Below are 19,912 nucleotides of genomic sequence, written 5' to 3' on the forward strand. Positions count from 1 at the left end.
AAACCTCTCTTTTCCTTACATCCCCAAATCTGCAGGTATATAATCAGCCACCTTTCACAAGCCCTGGGGTAGCAGCTCTTCTTGCCCACTGGATCTGTCCCTGTGCATTAATAAAAACCACCAGTCTGCACCAAAGACATCTCAAGAATTATTTCTTGGTCATTGACTTCAGACCTCACCCCATCAAACCTCACCTATATCCCAAAACTACATCAATACGATTGCTGTGGGTTCCTGTTTTGTCGTGCCAAGAGATCTTCTCCCGTTGGTCCCAAAGTCAGTCAGAAGCAATTATTTAAGGATATACTTGGAGAAAATGTGTCTTCCAGTATATGAAAGGATGAAATGGTAGTATCCTGAAATAAGTAGTTTTTGACTCGAAGAAGGAATAATCACAGTTCCAGTATGGAAGCTGTGAGAGGGTAGAAGGATAGTTTCTCGCTCTCTGAGGATCATATTCTATTTAGAATCCTAGGATGGGAACAGGAAAAAAAAATACACTTAGGCATTTTTCACTTAATCCTTGGCCCATTTCATTTTCTTTAATCACATTGCCTAGGGACATACAACTCTGAGCTTTCTAGAGGTCATTACCTTTTAGGGTCAAGGTGTTTACTTCCGCTCTTTTTAATTTCTGAATCCTTTCCTTGAACTCTGATGATTTATAACGTGAGCTTCAAGGGAAGGAAATCAGCACTATCTGGTTCCAGAGACTGACTAGGCTCCCTTTTTTGATTCTCTAAAACTTAAATCCATTTAGCAAGTTATCGTATTGATTCTTAGAGGGTCCTTTTGAGGTAAGTATTACTAATTCTTTTACAGGTACATGGAAGAGGGCAGAAAAACGACTCTTAATTGTTTGGTCGTAGCAGTTGAACAGTAAAACGGAACTCCTGTCTCCTGAAATTTCAAATTCAATTTCTTTACTAGTCTAGCAATTTAGACTTTTCCATTTCTTATGTAAACGTTACCATCTCTTAAGAAGCAGCATAAAACGTACATAAGATAGTATAAATGTCACAGCTCAATTAGTTACAGCATTTTACAAGAACTAAATCAATTTCATTAGATTATGGGAAGGAAAAGCATTCTTACTTTTGCCTGAAATTGTTAAACAGCATGCGTTTATAATCTTTGGCCTGTAACTGAAAGAATATAGTTTTAATTTGCATTTAAATAAAGCAAATCTCCCATTGCAAAGAATTTTCTTTTATTAGTTCCCATAAACAAGATAAACAAGATGGCATTAGAGTGCCTAGTTTGCTGAAAGTGGGATGGGAGATAAATCAGAGGCATAAACAAGGCAATACCACAAAGAAAAGGGAAGCCACTGGATGTACTTAAATAGTTAACATTTTGAATTCTTGTCATTAATTAAAGAAATATTCAGCCCTGAGGGATTTCTACTTACCAAAACTATACTTTTAGATGAGACAAAATACTATCCTAATTAATACTTAATTTATTACCTGTTAATAAATACCTAGTCTCCTATGCTATTTTTATTTTATTTTTATACTGATGAACTGTAAACTATCTAGTCTATAATGATTTTCATAAATGTCATCCATGTTTATTAGTCATGTAATTCCAAAAAACAACCAATGGGATAAACATGGCAGATGCTATTTGTAATGTTTTACCATGAGGCAAATGGTGCCTCTGTTTTGCCCAGTTTCATGGAACTAGCTCAAGGAAAACACAAGGACTACTAGTCCCCGAATAGTGCTATTCTCCACGCAGGGTGACTCCTCCCCAACTACAGGTGATTTTAATTCATTTGTTTATTCTTTCACTCATATTTATTGTCTGCTATTTTTAGGAATATTTATCTCTTCTTTCTGCTACAGACGATCTCCTTTCCATTTGTTTTTTTCTAGACTGCTGAGAGGAAGGTTCTGCGCATATTTTTGCTCTTCATATAGTTGTATAGGCAAACACCCCAGATGCCAACAGAAAGTAAAATGACCTACACAGTGATGATTCTTCGCTGTTTACAAAACAAAATTCCACTATTTTTTACTGTTGGGCTTTCTGCATGTTCACAGTAATATAAGTTTTAAGACATATTTCCATAACCAAAGACCTCCAAAAGGAAAGAATCACTAAAGAATGTGCAGAACATATTTTTTATATCAAATAAACATGGTGGGGGGAGATGTCATATTAGCTAGTTTTCCTTCAAATAGTCAATAAGTATACCATTCATTTTTCTAAATTAAGGTACTTAATTTAGAATAACTTAATTTGTTACACCACAGGCACCATTTCTTGCTTACGATTTTTATTCTCTCTCTCTCCACCTTTCTTTCTCTTTCTCCATCTCTCTTTTACTGTCTGTCCTGTCTTTTCATCTCTTTCCCTTCTATGTTTCTTAAGATTTATTTATTTTGTTTTGAGAGAGAGAGAGAGAGAGAGAAAGAGTGCATGAGCAGGGGGAAGAGATGAGCAAGACAGAGAGGAACTCAAGCAGACTTCCCACTGAGCCTGCCTATCATCTGATGGGGGGGTGTTTGACTTCATGACCCTGAGATCATGACCTGAGTCAAAATCAAGAACCTATTGCTCAACTGACTGAGCCACTCAGGTCCCCCATCTTTCCATTCTGGTTTTTTTTTTTTTTTTTTTTGCTTACTTTTTCTCAAATGATCAAAAAATACCTATGGAATAAGAAAAATTATACTGTATTATTTAAAATAAGCATATGCTTGATCAAAATTCATTTGACCATTTATTCAACAAATATTTATAGACAGTGATGATTAAAATAATAGCACCTATTCTTAACCTTCAGTGAGTTACTTTAATCTTCTTAAGACTCAGATAATAAACTCACCTGTCTCAAAGGACTATTGTGAGGATTTTTGAGACAGATTTAATGGTATGGGATTTAATGTTAGGTGGTACCTTGTGGTTTTAGCATATTGTACACTCTTAATGAATTCTAGTTACTCTGAGCATTTATTGTGTACCAGCAACGAGAATAGAAGGATGAATTAACAACAACAAAATCTTGGTAGAGAAATTTGGTGTTAAAAATAATTTTGCCTGAAATTATTCAGATAATTTTATCCTTTCTGTCATTCATTTTTAAATGTAAACCAAAATACTTTGCTGTATCATAAATATTTTTCAAGTGAAAGGAAGTATTTGGCAAGATGATTGATGTCAAAGTCATAACCCCATTTCCATGATAATCATAGTCTATAATTAACTGGTCTGATGGCCTGGACTCTTTGCTAATAAGAATATCTTATGTATAGTTGGTTTGGCTCATCATAGCTCAGTTTGCTTTTTTGTGTTCCATGATGATTGACAGTAGTCCAGATCATCACCAGGTTGCAAATGAAAATGAGACAAACACTTATCCCCTGAGTAAGTTGGATAAGCAATGAGAAGTCTACTGGTGAACCCAAGTGAAAGTCATTTCAATTCAATGCAACACACATCTCTTGAGAGCTTACTGTGTTATAAGCATGTGAAAAAAACAAAGGATTTACATATGAATAAGCTCTGGTCTTTTCACTTGAGGTGTTTATAGTCAATTAGAAGACATATAAACAGATAACCACACCATGTTGTACATAGTATGATAAGGACCCACACAATATGCAGTGTAGAAAAGTTTAGAAAAGAACACAACTGAGCCAGGAGTGTATGGCAGAGATATGCATGTGTGTGGAGGCAGCAGCTGGGGTATCAGGGAAGATTTTCTAGAGAAGAGGAAACTTATCAAATGACATCCTAGAAGGTACTTTTATTTTTACAGAAAATAACATGATGGTGTTCATATACTAATCATTGTCAAATATCCTTGTTCTCTTCCAGCACATTTTCCAAGGATTTGAATTTTATATATGTAATTCTCCTAAGTTTACAGAATTTCATGAGTACCAGAAGAGGCACCACCAAAAAAAAAAAAAAAAAAAAAAATCAAAATAGAAACTTCAGATTCTAAATTGGTAGTTGCACAAATACATAATAGTACAATGCTCTTTGTTTATGGGGAACGTCTGTTATGTAAGCCCACAGATAGGCAAATACATTTGATTTTCCTGACCAAAGAGCCCAACAACATGGAAAGGCTAAGGTGTTTGAATAAATGTGTCAATGGATACATAGAATAGAGACTAAATAAAACCAAAAAACATCAGCATAATATACCAGTGCCTATTCTCATGAAAAAGTGACTTCACTTCACATTTGTTATAATTAACTCACCTCATCATCATCATAGTTTGACAAGAATTTTTTTCCAGGCATTGTACAAGTCACACAGGTGACTAAAAATTGTATCAGTTATGTCCGTTTCTCTAAGGAAGGTTACTGTCACCAGGCTAAACACTGAATGACCATCTATATACACAAAAGCACAAAGGTTGTGGTATGAAAGGAATCTAGGAATAATGTTTTCCATACCCTTCATATATTCAGAAGGGAACATTAAAGTCATCTTGTACCTCTAAAGAGAACCATCTATGTAATCTGTGCCTTCAATTTCTCTGCCTTATCTTGTTGTTCCCTGTGTCTGATCTTGCTTGATTATGCCTGGCTTGCATCAAGGAGTCTGCTGATGTTCTATTAAGACATCTTTCACTACCAGGATAAGACAAACCTACACAGGGTGATAGCAGGTAATTACAGTATTACAGGACATGGACAAGTACCACATGTTGTCCTGTTCCCATCTTTCAGCACTGCCTGTTGACTACATATGACTACTACAAGTTACCACTGGTGGTCTTCAAAATATAGACTGTAGAGAAATGGGCATATTGTTTGTACTAATATTGATGTTATTACTTTTAAAGGTACCTCTGTGTTAGGCATAAGGTTGTTCCTTTAAAATTCTATTTACTTTATATAAGTAGCTCCTACAAGTTCCAAAAAAAAAAAAGGTTTTTGCCTCTTAAATACCCAAGTGTCTGTTTAGTTTTTAAATCAGTTGCAAAGACTTAAAAACTGCTACACTCACAGTTGGGATATTTGGTTCAGATTAACAGGAAAAGAATTTTGGCTGAAATAGAGGAACACATATCCTTAAAATGAACTTAAACCTCATTGATATAAAAAGCAAATATCTAATACTAGTTTCATTGATTAAGGGTGGAGCATATCAAAGCAATTTCCTGGGATCCCTGGGTGGTGCAGTGGTTTGGCGCTTGCCTTTGGCCCAGGGCGCGATCCTGGAGACCCGGGATCGAATCCCACATCAGGCTCCCGGTGCATGGAGCCTGCTTCTCCCTCTGCCTGTGTCTCTGCCTCTCTCTCTCTCTCTCTCTCTCTCTCTCTCTGTGACTATCATAAATAAATAAAAATTAAAAAAAAAAAAAAAAGCAATTTCCTTCTGAGAATTGGTTTGGCATTCATTTTTATGACTAATGTTTCTCACTAAAAAATCCAATATATAAATAAGATAGATTTTAACTGACCAAAGCTAGAAATCCCAACTTGGAATCTAGGTATTTCCAGGTGTTGAACATTTCCATCATCTCTGCTTTTCTGTAGGCAGCAGTTGTCAAAAATAATTGACTTCTTTTGAGTCATCAGGGACAAAGAAGTACCCTCTTAGAAAATGAGAACAAAGGAGATTGGTAACCACTTGGGTGACCTGAGTAAGTGTGTGTGATGAAATGGGTAAGGAGAGCAGTCAGTGAACAAGAGAAAAGGTGTTTGATTCCTGACCTGGATGACCCTGATGTCAGAAGACCATTAAAGGAGCTTCTTCCACCAGAGTTTGCCTAATACCAATTATTCCAACATTTTTTTTTATTTTTCATGACTTTTCCCTCCTTTTAATATTTCAGAGCTAAGTGACTTTTCTATAAAAACAGAAGAGATGAGCAATTTTACATGGAGAGAGTGTTTAAAACTAGCTTTAAAAACATATTTTTATGACTTGGACATGGTGAGTTTTGAGTTAAAATAAAGGCCTTTTTGTTGGATTAATTAAACCTGATATTTTGTTTGCTTATTTATTTTGACCACTTTCCTCACTAAAATGTAACCTCTGTGAGAAGAGAAACCTTGTCTGTCCTATATCTTGATAAAATCCAGCTAGAACAGTACCTTGCTCATAGGGAGTTTGTCAATAAATATTTGTGAAATGGATGTGAGTGAATAAATGGATGAATTGATTAATTAATCCTTAATTTTGAAGCATACATTCATTTTTCAAGTATGTATTCTGAATTTCTACCTACATAATACAGAGGCACTAATGCATTAATCCCAGATTTCCTTTCTAGAATACATTGTAAATGTTCTGTGTGACATTCTTAATGGTGTATTACAGTTAGAATGATACTGAAAAAAATTATGATCATAAACAAGCCTTTTGGTGATTAAAAAGAGATAGAGATGTGATTTGCATTTTTATGCATCTGAAATGCAAATATTCTTGCACTTATGAGTCATCAAGAGAAATTAATGCAAAATCATTCAAGAGCTTGATTATTTTTTTAAAAGATTTTCCAGGTAATTGTAAACTAATTGTGCAAATAAAACTATTCAAAATGGCAGGATTTGCTATTTATCGCAGAGGTAAGCAAAGGCTACTCAGGTTCATCTTCTCTATCCCCTGAGTTCATCTCTCACCTCTCTTCAATTTAGATGGATAATTGCTCATAGATACAACTTTTCTTTTTTCTTGGATATGACTTGAGGCGTCATGTCCAGAATCATTCAGAATATCAGATTGGATTTTAGAAAACACATCCATGTATAGTCTCAAGAGCACTTTATAAAGGAAGATAGAAAATACAATGGGCCAAATACATACAATGATTCTATGCATGGTTCTAGAGCTAATTACAAAATCAATGGTGGGATTCCTGGGTGGCTCAGTTGGTTAAGCATCTGCTTTCAGCCCAGGCCATAATCTCAGGGTCCTGGGATTGAGTCCCCACATGAGGCTTTCTGCACAGCAGGGAGTCTGCTTTTCCCTCTCCCTTTGCCTCTTCTCCCCCTTTGCTCATTCTCTCTCTCTCTCTCTCTCTCTCTCTCTCTCAAATAAATAAATAACATATTTTATAAAATCCGTGGTGGGTGAAATCCAGACATCATCATCACCCTTACTTTCATTTCTTCCACTTCTTCTTAATTGGGTTCTAGGGTGAGAAGAATGACAGGCTGCCAACAGTTCACAATGGGGTAATGTTTTGCAATGAAGCAAACTCAGAAGGAAGTCTTGAGTGATCCGGTGATGTTAAGGCAACCATGTTTAAGACAGTGAGGGCTAGGATAAAGGAGGTAGTTCTCCCAAGTGGTGGCTCAGAGAAAAGCAAAGAGTAGGATCTACCTCAGACAAACAGCAATGGGCTTCTGAGCTTTGGTGGGCCTGCATGTTAAGGCAAAACTCCCACTTGGACCACCATGAGGATACATGCATAGAAGGTGCTTTTACTGTTTATTGTCCCAAGATGTTACTAGCATAAAATGACCTGTGTGGGGGGGCCCAGAGTCTGCACAACACTCTTTTTACTCTTTATTGCTTAGAAATGCTCCTGCCTAGGATATCTCATATGCCAGGTTTCAAATTCCAAAAACCGACATTGTAACTTTCCTTGAAGATCCCTGCAAATTATCATGAAGGGAAAGCAAAATTTCTTTAGATATTACTTCTAAACCCTATTCAAACCTTTGGCTTGGCTGTTCTTAAACCAGACTTCACTTTAGAATTTTTGTGTGGGGTGCATAAACATAGCCATCCCTGAAGTTTCTGGCCCAGCGAATTGGGAAAAGAACTACTGGATGGTCACACATGGCTGACAAATACTTTCACACAAAATACTACTAACCATAAATTCATTTCACAGAAATAGTGACCAATACTTTAAGAGGAGACCTAGTGAGATAAACTATGATAGTGAACAGAAAGATCATTGCATTTACATAAGGAACTTATAATAATATTGTTATCCACAATAATCCCTACCATATACTGAGTACTCACTAAGTGTTAAGGACCAAGAGTAGTCATAAACATGTAATCTCATTTAAATGCTATTTTGGTGAGAGGAAGGAATACTATCTCTAGGCAATAGAGGAAGAGGTTAAATGGCTGGGATAGGGAAAAAATCTAGCAGGTGATGAAAATGGATTCAAGGGCAAATTTGTCCCTGAAACACATGCTCTTTTCTTACACATGTCCTCTCAGTTTTTTTGTTTTTGTTTTTGTTTTCGTTTGTTTTTGTTTTTGCAAAGAGGAACAGAGTCAGCATAGTAAAATGTCATACCAAGGACAGACTCAAGTCACGAACATAAGCTTTGGTTGAGAGACAAGTGATACAATCATTGGTAGGTATATGTACAGTCACCATGTTTTCTCAACCAAAAATTGGGCCACATTTACTGACAATAGAATAGAGTGTTTTGTTTTATTTTATTTATTTTATTTTTATAAGTGAAGAGTCTTTATTATGAAAAAGCAGTGTTATCTAAGGAAGTCACATGCTAGTTTCTTTCCAATAAAATGACAAAGCAGATTTCTTTTTCTTTCTTTTTTTTTTTTTTTTTTTTTTTTACAAAGCAGATTTCTTAAATAAATTACCGAGGGCAGAAATCACTACTGAAAGGTGCTACCCCTCCCCCCATTTTGCACAGGCATAGCACCCTGTGTTGAGTATAAATAGGTGCCTAAGGGCCTAGGACTTAGGGCCTGGAAATCTCTCCCATCTATTCTTGTAGGGCTCTGGTGGAGGGAGCAGGGACAGGAGCTGGGTCCCTAGAGCCTGGGCCCTGGCAATAAAGGGGATGATTCCTCAAAGATCTCACTACTGCATACACAGTTCAGAGCTCCCCAATACCTTCTGTTGCTTGTGCTTCATGTTGCAAGTGAGACAGCAACAAAGCTGAAGTATGGGATGAATTTCTAAGCCCAGAAGGGGAGTAGAGTGAACAACTGCCCCACTTCTCTCCCCAAGTCCCTCTCAGGCCAGGCTGGGGGTCACTGGCATGACCAGATGTGGCTGGAGCAGAAGAGCAGCACCCTGAGCAGCCCCCAGTGGGCCCTTGTTAGCAGTGGTCCAAGGGCACTGCTGACTACTGGGGCTTCCTCAGCAACTTGACAGGGATGCATAGATCCTAATATGAATGCAGGGTGGTTGGTCAGATGTGGCTTGCTTCCTGGAATACAGAGCTCACTTCTGACCACTCACTAGGCTCAAAGCAGGGAAAGTGGAGGACACCATAGTCTTCCCTGCAAAATATGGAGCTGGCAAGTGGCTCCATTTACTTGGGGGCTTGGTATATTCAGTTAATGATGGTGTCAGTGAGGTCAGCGGCTCTGGCTCCAGGCAGGTAAGAATTACACACTTCCTACTCTGCTGGATTCATCAGCTCTATGGGGTTTTCTAGAAAAAAATCCTGTCTTTGCACATGTTCATGCATGAGGAGAATGAAGGAGAAGAAGACCCCCAGAAGGATGCTTGGAAGGAGGGCATTGTCCTCAGTCACAAATGAGAGAAACAGTCATGTGGCCTCTCCCTTCAGCCACAATGTCCTCAGCCAGTTCTTGAGACAGCAACTGGAGGTGCTGAACTCTAGCTCTCACAGGCTCTAGGTCACTATTGGATTCACTGGGGGAGGAGGGCTCTGTCACAGAGTAGGGGCTCTGGAAATCAGCCCCTTGCAGAGGGTAGGCATGTGGGCCTGTCTGGACAGAGTTGTGTGATAATCCCCCATCCACAAGCCCAGGGTTGAGCTGGAAGGGTAGCTCCAGACAACCAAGGGCTGTTCTGGCCCAGGCTGTGAGTGGAGTGCTACTGTCCCTCTGTGCTCCTCTCCTGCTCCTCCGGGCTCTTGGAGGGTTGCCACAGGCTACTTGGAGCCATTTTGGCAGGACTCCTGGATTCTCTGGGTCATACCGCCTAAGGCGTTCTTAACTGAGTGAGCAACAGCCTGGAGGCCCTGGCTCTGGGGTTTCCAGGCATTTCTAGGGGGGCCCTGCCCAGGGATTGAGGCTTACTGCTCTCAAGCGGCAGCCTTCTCTGGAAATGGCTGTGCCTGGAGCTGAGGGCCCCACAAGAGGTCTCTAGATGGCTGACCTCATTCTCCTCCATCTGTTCCTGGTCCTGGAGTGACCACTGGCACATGGAGGCCCCTACTTCCAGCCACCTACAAGCCATCTGCCTGGTGAAGAGCCTCTTCAGCCCACCAAACCCCAAACCTTAGCTTCGCCCAGCTGCCAGCATAGCTACTCAGCACCCACCCCACCCAGGACACAATATTTTAAATCAGACAATTGTGAATGTTCTAGTGCACACAGTCAATGTAAAGAAGTACATGACAAATAGCACATGGGAGGAAGAGACCCCAGATAGAAGGGAGATCAGTAGATAAGAGAACATTCTAAGCTGATGGTCAGTCAGGGTCATGGGATAGATGGGAGGCAGGTTGACTTGAAATATCTGAACATCTTATAGTCTCTCAGGACTCTAGCTATTCCTAAAAACAGAGCACAATGCAATTTTTTTTTCTCTTATAAGTCCTTAAATTTTTCTCTTCACATAAATTTCTCTGAGAACATTTAAAATGAAGAAATATAATTCAGATATCTTGAGTTCACATGTTTTGAAAATCTAAACAAAACAAGTGTTGTGCTGAAATTACATTGCCTTAAAATGAGATGCAATGCATTTTATACAAAACAAAGCTAGCTGAAAACAACATAAGAATGTAATTTTCTACAAAGTTGTCTGAGGTATGAAGTGATATGGAAAATGGATATCATATAACCTTATTCTGTTTATCAATATATAATTATGAAGTAATTTACAATAATGCAGTTATTGATTTAACTTCACCCGTGTGCCTTCAGAGGATATTTATACTTTAGGAATGAAATCTAACTAAATTATTGGATGAAAATTGCCACTGAGCCATCCTAATTAGAAAACAGATGCTGATGTGCAGATCATGTTTTATCCTGGTGCTCCCCTGATCCCAATATAGTTGCCTTCTTAATAGATGGATGTTGCTGTGGCTTAACAATTGGGATTAGCTCATATCAGTTCTACTGAGGTGAGCCTCATGCTTCTGCATGTGGTAAATAGGAAAACATTCTTTATTTCCCCTGAAATCCTCTGATATCTCACAAAAATCTAAGAGTAACAGTTACAGTTGGACTGCTAAATTCAAATTTTTAGAGATATATGTGTTGGCCTTTCTCATCAGTGGATTCACCACAAACTCAGTATTTGTAAAAGAAACAACAGAAATAAGGAAGGAAGGAAGGCAGGAAGGGAAGAAGGAGAAAGGGAGAAAGAAAAGAAAAGGAAGAAAGAAGGAAGGAACAAAAGATTAGAGGAAAGGAAGTGAGAAGAGAAGAAACCAAGAAAAGAAAGGCTACTTCTATTTCAAAGAAAAGAAAACGCATGGTCTGTCAGGTGTAATCATATCTCACTTTGAATAATAATAATCATGTAAGGTTAATATATGATAGGCATTGGGATATTGCCAAGTGCAAGGACCTTCCTATTATGTGCTATTTTACTTACTCTTTCAGTGAGGTATTATTATCCCTCAGTCATGAGATGACCAAGACTCAGGGATGAAAAGTATAAGAGCAGGATTTGAACCCAGGCAGTCTGGCTGTAGATTCTAAACCCTAATCTCTAAGCATTGGTATCTCAGTATACTTTAAGATTTGTTGGAAGCAGAAGTGTAAGTGGAAATAAAACTGGAGGGACAAGTTACAAATTTGAATGCAAATTACTCCTGAAGTGTGAGAGGATAGTTGGCAACCAGCACCTGAGATTTATAGCCCAAATGTGTCATACCCCTTGTGTCTTCAATATGAAAATATGTCACCAGGTACCCAGCACGAAGCAGGCCTAATGATTGATCTGGGATGTAGAGATGTACCTATTGTGAAATGATCAAAATAACTTCTCTTTATAAATTAAGAACAATGATGCATTAGGGGTTTAACACCACGTAACAGATTTGAACAAGCAAGCTAAAATGTAGGCTCATAAATGTAATAACTTAAATTAGTGAATCCCTAGAGTGCCAAACCAAGCCTTAATTCCAGGAATATCAGTTCCGAAGTGAAAGGCTCTGGTCAAGCATTCTTCTCAATTTAATTTTGTTATTTTCCTAAAATAATGTGGTCACATTTTTGTTGTATCTGGGGAAGTCAGTTTTATAAGATCAGATCAGACCTGCAAGAGACAAGAATTATCTTATGCTCTCAACCATTAAGAATATCAGAAGGGAAGAGGAAGTCTTTCCTAAAAAGGAGACTTTGGACACATAACACAGCTTTGCTAAGCCGTGGTTAGCAAATAATCTAATTTTAGATTTATTTTATAAATCTAAAATATTTAGATGTAAAACCGTAATAACACTGTACAAGATGATGTGAAAGACAAATAAAATCTTACACTTGAAAGCAAATTTTCAGGTGCTTGACACCTAGGTACTGGATATCTATTGTGCTTCTTTAGTTTTCCCATAAAGCTTACAGTCAAAGTGTTATAGCTTCTCCTTAAACAATCTTCGATTGTAAATGATAGTGAAGACATCCATCTTGATGTGTCATTAAAACTGTAGAATGTTATAAGGTAACAAAAATCTTAGATGCTTTCTAACATAATTGTACAGCCAAGGTGAAATCCACCTCTATTCTCATCTTAAAAATCATCAGGGGTAGGAATCCACTCCAATTCTTCTGTCCCAAATACTTCCTTAAGATTTCTATGAGTTTTTCCAAGTCGTGCCCTCTAGCAATATGTAATGGGCCTACCTTATCTTCCATATGAGAGTCTTTCTAAAGGTGCAAAAATTGCTATTGGCATTTCTAGAAAGATTTCGTTTCTCCATGTCAAAAAATATTTTTGTTTGTTTTGCTTCATTAAGAAATATCTTTTTCAAGCATACCAACATGTTATGCATACTCCTCTCAGGATACTCTATTTTGTCAATGCTCTTTTCAGACACAGAGACTATCTTCTTCTTTGGACAATACATTTTACTTGCAATATTATTATTATCCAAATAGATTTTTCAGTAGTTATATGCTGGATTAAATTGCACTTACTAGCCAACTAATAATTTTTAATATTGTACCAAGTCTGATGCAATTTAAAAATTTAAAATAAACAAAAAACAAAAAACAGAATTTCATATATAGCTCAATTACATTAAATGTTACTTTTTGTTGTCTTTCTTGTCTATGACATTTTTGAATTCCATCATCCATTAAATATTTAAGTCTTTTTGTCCTCTGTGAATTTAATATTCATTATCTGGAAGGGTCAATTTTAAAGATAATTGTGGTCCTTCAACTTCATAGTCTTGGTTAAAAGGTTCAGCAGACTTAGGTCATTGCCAAATTTGATCATGGTCATGGGCACAGGCCAACAATACGCCAAGTAGACTACCAGGTGTGAGAAATACCACCAGGTGTGAGAAATAGTTCCCAAGAATCAGAAACAGAATGGCAGTTAATACCTAGGGTCAAACTTGGACAAGAATCAGAGTCAGGCTGGCAAAATCCAGGGAATGTAAGACAATGAAGAGTAAATTAAAGGGTATTTAGGGATCAATTAATTGTGTTTTCAATCTTAAACCTCAACATTGCAGAAGTAATAGGAGAAAAATGCAATATATCTGAGTCTTATCTCCAGGAGTTACATCAGATTTCTCATGGTGAAGATAAAAAACAAACAAAGAAAAAAAAACAAACTAAATCTAACTAAACAAAACAAAACCAGCTTTGTGGTATTTTAGCAGGAGAGAGGAAAAATAATCATTTGGAAATACATCCAAGGGAAAAGTATCCATCACATCAATAAATTAAAGGGAAAAAAATCATATGGTCATATCAACAGAGGAAAAGCATTTGACAAAATCCGATATCCATTCATTATAAAACTTTCAGTAAACTAGGAATACACGGACTTTCCAACTTGATAAAGAACATCTACAAAAACATCTACAGATAATACTTAATGGTTGGAAACTAGAAGCTTTCTCCCTAATATCAGAAATAAGTCAAGGATGTTGCCTGTCATCACTTCAACACTGCACGAGAAGTTCTAGTTAATGCAATAATACAAGAAAATGAAATAAAAAATATGTAAATTGGGAAGAAAGATATTAAACTATGTTTACATATGACATGATTTTTTATGTAGAAAATGCCAAAGATTCAAGAAAAACCACTCTTGAAAAGAATAAGCAATTTGCATCATGCAAGTTTCGTATAAAAAGTTAGTCAATGGATTTTCGAGATTCCCAACAATGAATAGTCAGGGGCTTTGAAATTAAAAATACAATGTCATTTACTTTAGCACCAGAAAAATTAATTACTTAGGAATAAATTTAACAAAATACATACAAGATCTATATGAGGATGACTGGAAAATTCAAATGGAAAAAAAATCAAAGATCTCAATAATTATAGAAGTACTTTATGTTCATAGATAAGAAGATTTGATATAAAGATATTAGTTCCTCCCAACTTGATCTATAAATTCAAAACAATACTCATAAAATTTCCGGTTAGTTATTTTGGGGGTATGAATAAATGATTTTAAAGTTTATATAGAAAGAAAAACACTCAGAAATGCCAACACAATTTTGAAGATGAAATCAGAGGACTGACATTACCTGTCTTTAAAACTCACTGTAAATTTACAGTAATCAATCAAACAAACATGCAAACAAAACAAACAAGTAAATAAATGGGACAGGTTAGTAAGCCCAGGGATAAGTCCCCACAAACATAGTCAACAGATCTTTGATAAAGGAGTAAAAATAATTCAATGCAGAAAGGATAATCTTTTCAACATATGGCGCTGGAAGAACTGGACATCCACATACAAAAATATAATGGTTATATATGGACCCAGATTTTATATCCCTCACAAAAACTAAAAAAAGGATCATTTAACTAAAGGTAAAATGTAATACTAAAATTTCTAGAAGGTGATACAGGACAGTCTAGGCAACCTTGGAACTGATAAAATTTTAGATGCAATTCCAAAGTCAGAACCTGTGAAAGAAAAGTAAGTTGGATCTGATTAAAATGAAAACGTCTGTTCTATAACTAACACTATTAGGAGAAGGAAGACATAATACAAAGAACAGAAGAAATATTTGCAAAACACATATTTGACAAAGGACTCGTATCCAAAATACATAAAGAGTTCTTAAACTCAACAAGGAAATAGACAATCCATTGAGAAAATGAGCCAAAGATTCAAACAGAAGTCTTACCAAAGAAGATATACAGATGGAAAAGAAGCATATGAAAAGACACTCAGCATTATGTCACTCAGGTTTTGCAAAATCAAACCACGAAATACCGCTACATATCTATCAGAATGGCTAAAATCCAAAACACTGAGGATTAAAAAACTGCTACCAAACATATGGAATAATAGGAACATTCATTCATTGCTGAAAGGATGCAAAATGGTACAGAAACTTTGAGGACAGTTTGGCTCCTTTTTACAAAGCTAAACATTACCTTAACATACAATTCAGGAATTGTGCTATTAGACTATTACCCAAATGAGTTGAAAATTTAGGTCCAACACAAAACCTATACATGAATGTTCATAGAAACGTTATTCCTCATTACCAAAACTCTGAAGGCACCAAGATGGCTTTCAATCTTCAACAGACTGGTACATAAAACAAACTGTGGCACAGTCACACACTGAAATCTTATTCTGCAATGAAAGGAAATGAGCCATCAAGCCACAGAAAGACTTATTGCTAAGTGAAAAAAGCAAGTCTGAAAAGGCTGGATAGTGTAGGACGTCATCTACATGACATTTTGGAAAAGGCAAAACTATAGAGACAGGAAAAGCTCAGTGATTGTCAGGACCTCACAGAGAAGGAAGAAGGCAGGGATAAATAGGTGGAGCACAGAATTATTTTTAGAGTTTTTATTTATTTTTCTGAGAGAGACAGTGAGAAAGAGCACGGAGCAGTAGGGAGAGGGAGGAGCAGGCCTCCTGTTGAGCAGAGAGCCCCACGTAGCATTGGATCCCAGGACCCTGGAATCATGACCTGTGCTGAAGATACTTAACTGACTGAGCCACCCAGGTATCCCTGAAGCACAGAATCTTTAGAGCCATGAAACTACTGTGTATGATAATGTCCTGGTGGCTACATAACATTATGTATTGTCAAAACCTATAAAACTGTACAACACAAAGAATAAATCCCAATGCAATCTATGGACCATAGCTGATAATAATATGCCAACATCGGTTTATTAGTTGGAACAAATAGACCACATGAATGTAAGATGCTAACAATATAAGGGAAATGGGGCAGGGGAGAGGGGGGGATTCTGGAACTCTATTTACCATCTGTGCAGATTTTTTTTTTTTTTTGAAATCTACAACTATTCTAAAAAATAAAATCTATTTTTCAGCCATTGTGTAGATGCAACCAGAGAACTTGATTGTGTGCAAGGTGGTGAAGAAAATAGTCTTGGGTCTGAATTCAGGTAATTTTGTCCATCACTAGCTGTGTGGCTTTCAGCAAGTTGCTTATTTCTGAGACTGTTTCCTTGTTAGTAGACTGAGAATAGCACTATCTTTAGTATAGGGTTATTATGTTTATTGTTAAATAAAATAATATGTGCATATGGGTAACTGACATATAATAAGTGTATAATAGTAGCTACTACTTGGATCCTAAAGGACTTAGAGATTTTAAAGACAGAACAGTAAAACTCATAAGCATCACTTGTGAAGATTATAAAATAATGTCACTTGTAGAGCACCTGCTGTATTTTTATGGAGTACTGTATTAGGCATTTGTGGAAATAAAGGAAAAAGAAAAAAAAAGACATGTTTTCTTCCTCAAATTAAGACTGATTTTAAAAACAGAAGAATTTTGTGCTCTTCATGATTTTCTCATCTTACCCCTTACTGCAACCATTAAGGAAATAAAGGATGATGAAAGTAACTTACAAAGAGGTCCTTTAAAATACTCTTATGTGACAGTTTAAGCCCTTGCCCAGGGAAAAACTTCGTTTCTACTTTTCAACTCCACTCAAATGGGAGAGGTGCAGGGAGACTTTCACTTCTATACCTACCTGTTTTCTAAGGCTCTGCCCTGCATTTTATGGAATTATACACACCTTGAGATATAGAAAGGATTGTTTGATGGGGTAATTTATGGTAATGGGCTTCACATCTATTTTATGGAATACATGTTGATCACTAAGCCATTCTACAAGCTATGACTGTCTGAGTAGAGTGAGGTCTTGGCAAATGGATTCCTCTATCATCTTAACTATCATCCCTCATTGTGAATAAATAATAGAGATTATTTTAGATCAAAAGTCAACCATGTTCATGGGCAAAAAAAGTCACTAGATACTTATCTCCAGGGCTATAGTTGTAGGTCAACTAGAGGACTTTGTGAGAGCAAATGGGCCTAGCTCATCCTCATCTTTCTGGTCACTGTTGAAATGTGATATCCTGGAGAGTGCCTCCTTAAATTCAACCCCCGTATCCCACCCCCGACCACCAGTCTGGCATTTTCTGTCCCTCACTTTTACCAGTTTCTGTCATTTATACTATCAAAATCCAGTTATACATTTACTAGTTCATTTTGTTGTTTGTTTTCACTTTCTTACATGAAATTTTAAACTTTATGAGCGTAAGGACCATGTGTATTTTTTCACCAAAACATCCATAGTTCTTTCCATACTACCTGATGTGGATGGGCATCAAAAATATCTACTGGTTGATTAAAGAATAAATGAACTCACAATGGTGCCATATCCAGTTGTTCTCCATGGTAGAGAACATGTATGTCTCTCCACTTAGGGGTCAAACAATTCAAATTATTAACTTCCACTTATTCTAAGAAGCTGGTAGTCATTTCCTCTGCCTTCAATTTGACCATTTTTTTAAAAATTCCCAAGTTACTGTTGGCTAGACCACGATGAAGATCAAAATAAAATCATCTTCCCACACATATAGGGGAAAACAAAGCTTGGATGTAAATACAAACGCAAAGAAACAAAAACAAAAACAAACCATTGACAATTCAGGATATTCTTTTCCTTGAGTATTTCAATAATCAAATATATAATAAAATGACACTAAGATTATTTACCTATTAGGATCCATTTAGCCAACAGATGTGGTGGCACAGATAAGTTAGTATAATAAAATATAATATGGCTTGATGTAAAGGTTAGAGTGGTTGATATATGAATGTGACAAGACACCGTTATTGGAAATTGAGTTTCTTAAAATTAAAACAAAAAGGTTTGGGATATTAGTAATATTTGTAGTCAATAGTAAGCAGATAAAAGTTTCATAATGACATATTAGTCAAGAATTTTCTCTTTCTAAGTGACCAATGCATCATGTAGTAAAAAGTATTTTTTATGATTAACTGTTGCAGGAAAATTTTATCTGAAATCATTTGCTATTATTTAATATAGAAACCCCTCTGATACTATAAGGGAAATCTGACAATGGTGGAGGGTTTTGAAAGATTATTTTTAATATTTGGCATAATAGTCTATAATGGTTCCTATGGCTCTGATAACTCAAAATGGAGATAAAAAAGCAAAAGTAAAGTTAAATCTTGTCATTTTGCCTTGATAACAATTAAAATTTATGGAGGGTTTTTTTATCTGTGAGTTCATTCGACCCTTGGTTTCTCTTCTGAAATTTTCCCCACTGTTTTTTGGGTCATTAAAATACCACAGTTATTATTTTGGATGAACATGTCCTAAGTTGTATTAAAATAAAAACTCCTGAGATAATGACAACACTTTTGGCTTTAACACTCCATCAGGAAATGAGTTTGTGGGAAGGAAGGGCATGGAAAAGATGAAAGAAGTAGTGTGATTGGTATGAAACTCTGAGCATAGCTCAAAGGTTGGAATCAGTGTGATATCAAGGAAATGGGAGTATTTAATTGAATTGACAATAAAGGTATGGAATGAATTGGGAGAAATACCAAAAAATCACTGATTACTAGTATTATAATAATAAACATTTCCACGTGTTAACAGTTTAAATTTACTACATAGAGATCCAATTTCAGGAATAAGACAATATCAAGTGTTTTGTCAAACTCTTTCACTAATACATATGAAAAATGATGTATAAAACATTTTGAAAATGTGTGATGGGATAGGATATTCTAGACTCATTTCTCCCGTTCCTTATATAGCCACATATTATAGGAATAACTCAGCATGTGATCCTAACAGGATCCTAAAAGGAAGAACATGGACGGACTAGGGATTTCAGAACTTAAGAAAAAACACTAAATTGAACACCTAGATTTTCTTTTTGTCCCCCAAATATGGAACAGTGGATTGAGGGGAGGCCTATAATTTGGAACCACAAAAAGGCATAGAAAACAAGCAAACAATTAAAGCCTGATGTTTCTGGCCAACATACTCAGAAAGGGGCAACCCAGTAGATACCTAACAGGGAGGTTCATTGCTGTTCCAACACCAGTGTCAGCAAAGCCTGTACAGGAACTCATCCTTAATCTGCCCTATAGACTCTTGGCAGAAGCGTCTGTACCATGCCCTGGGAAGTAGTAGGCTTGTTGGGCTACAGTGTCAGCATCAGCAGAGTACCTGCCCTGTCCCCAGGGCAGTGGAGACTCAATTTACCAAAGCAAAAGTGGCTAAGGCCAAGTGTTTCCTGAACCTCCTACCCAATGGCACTGGGATGGAGAGGTGGTATTTGCTAAGATCAGTCAAAAATCCCAGAAGATGGGGCTCTTGGGTGGCTCCATCAGTTAAACCTCCAACTCTTGAATTCAGCTCAGGTCATGATCTTGGGTTCCTGAGAGATCAGCCCCACATGAGGCTCCAAGCTGAGGATCAAATATGTTTAAGAAGATTCTTTCTTTCCCTCTGCCCCTCCTCTTCCATTGCTCACATGCTCAGTTTCTCTCT

General features: G+C 36.8%; 1 pseudogene; it reads right to left on the reverse strand.

The window, feature by feature from the left end:
• Positions 1-9,448: 9,448 nt before the first annotated feature.
• LOC112920467 (protein PIMREG pseudogene) lies at positions 9,449-10,127 on the reverse strand (annotated as a pseudogene).
• Between the last annotated feature and the right edge of the window lie 9,785 nt (positions 10,128-19,912).

Source organism: Vulpes vulpes, chromosome 12 (genome assembly GCF_048418805.1).
Source record: "Vulpes vulpes isolate BD-2025 chromosome 12, VulVul3, whole genome shotgun sequence".
In the NCBI taxonomy this organism is placed as follows: domain Eukaryota; kingdom Metazoa; phylum Chordata; class Mammalia; order Carnivora; family Canidae; genus Vulpes; species Vulpes vulpes.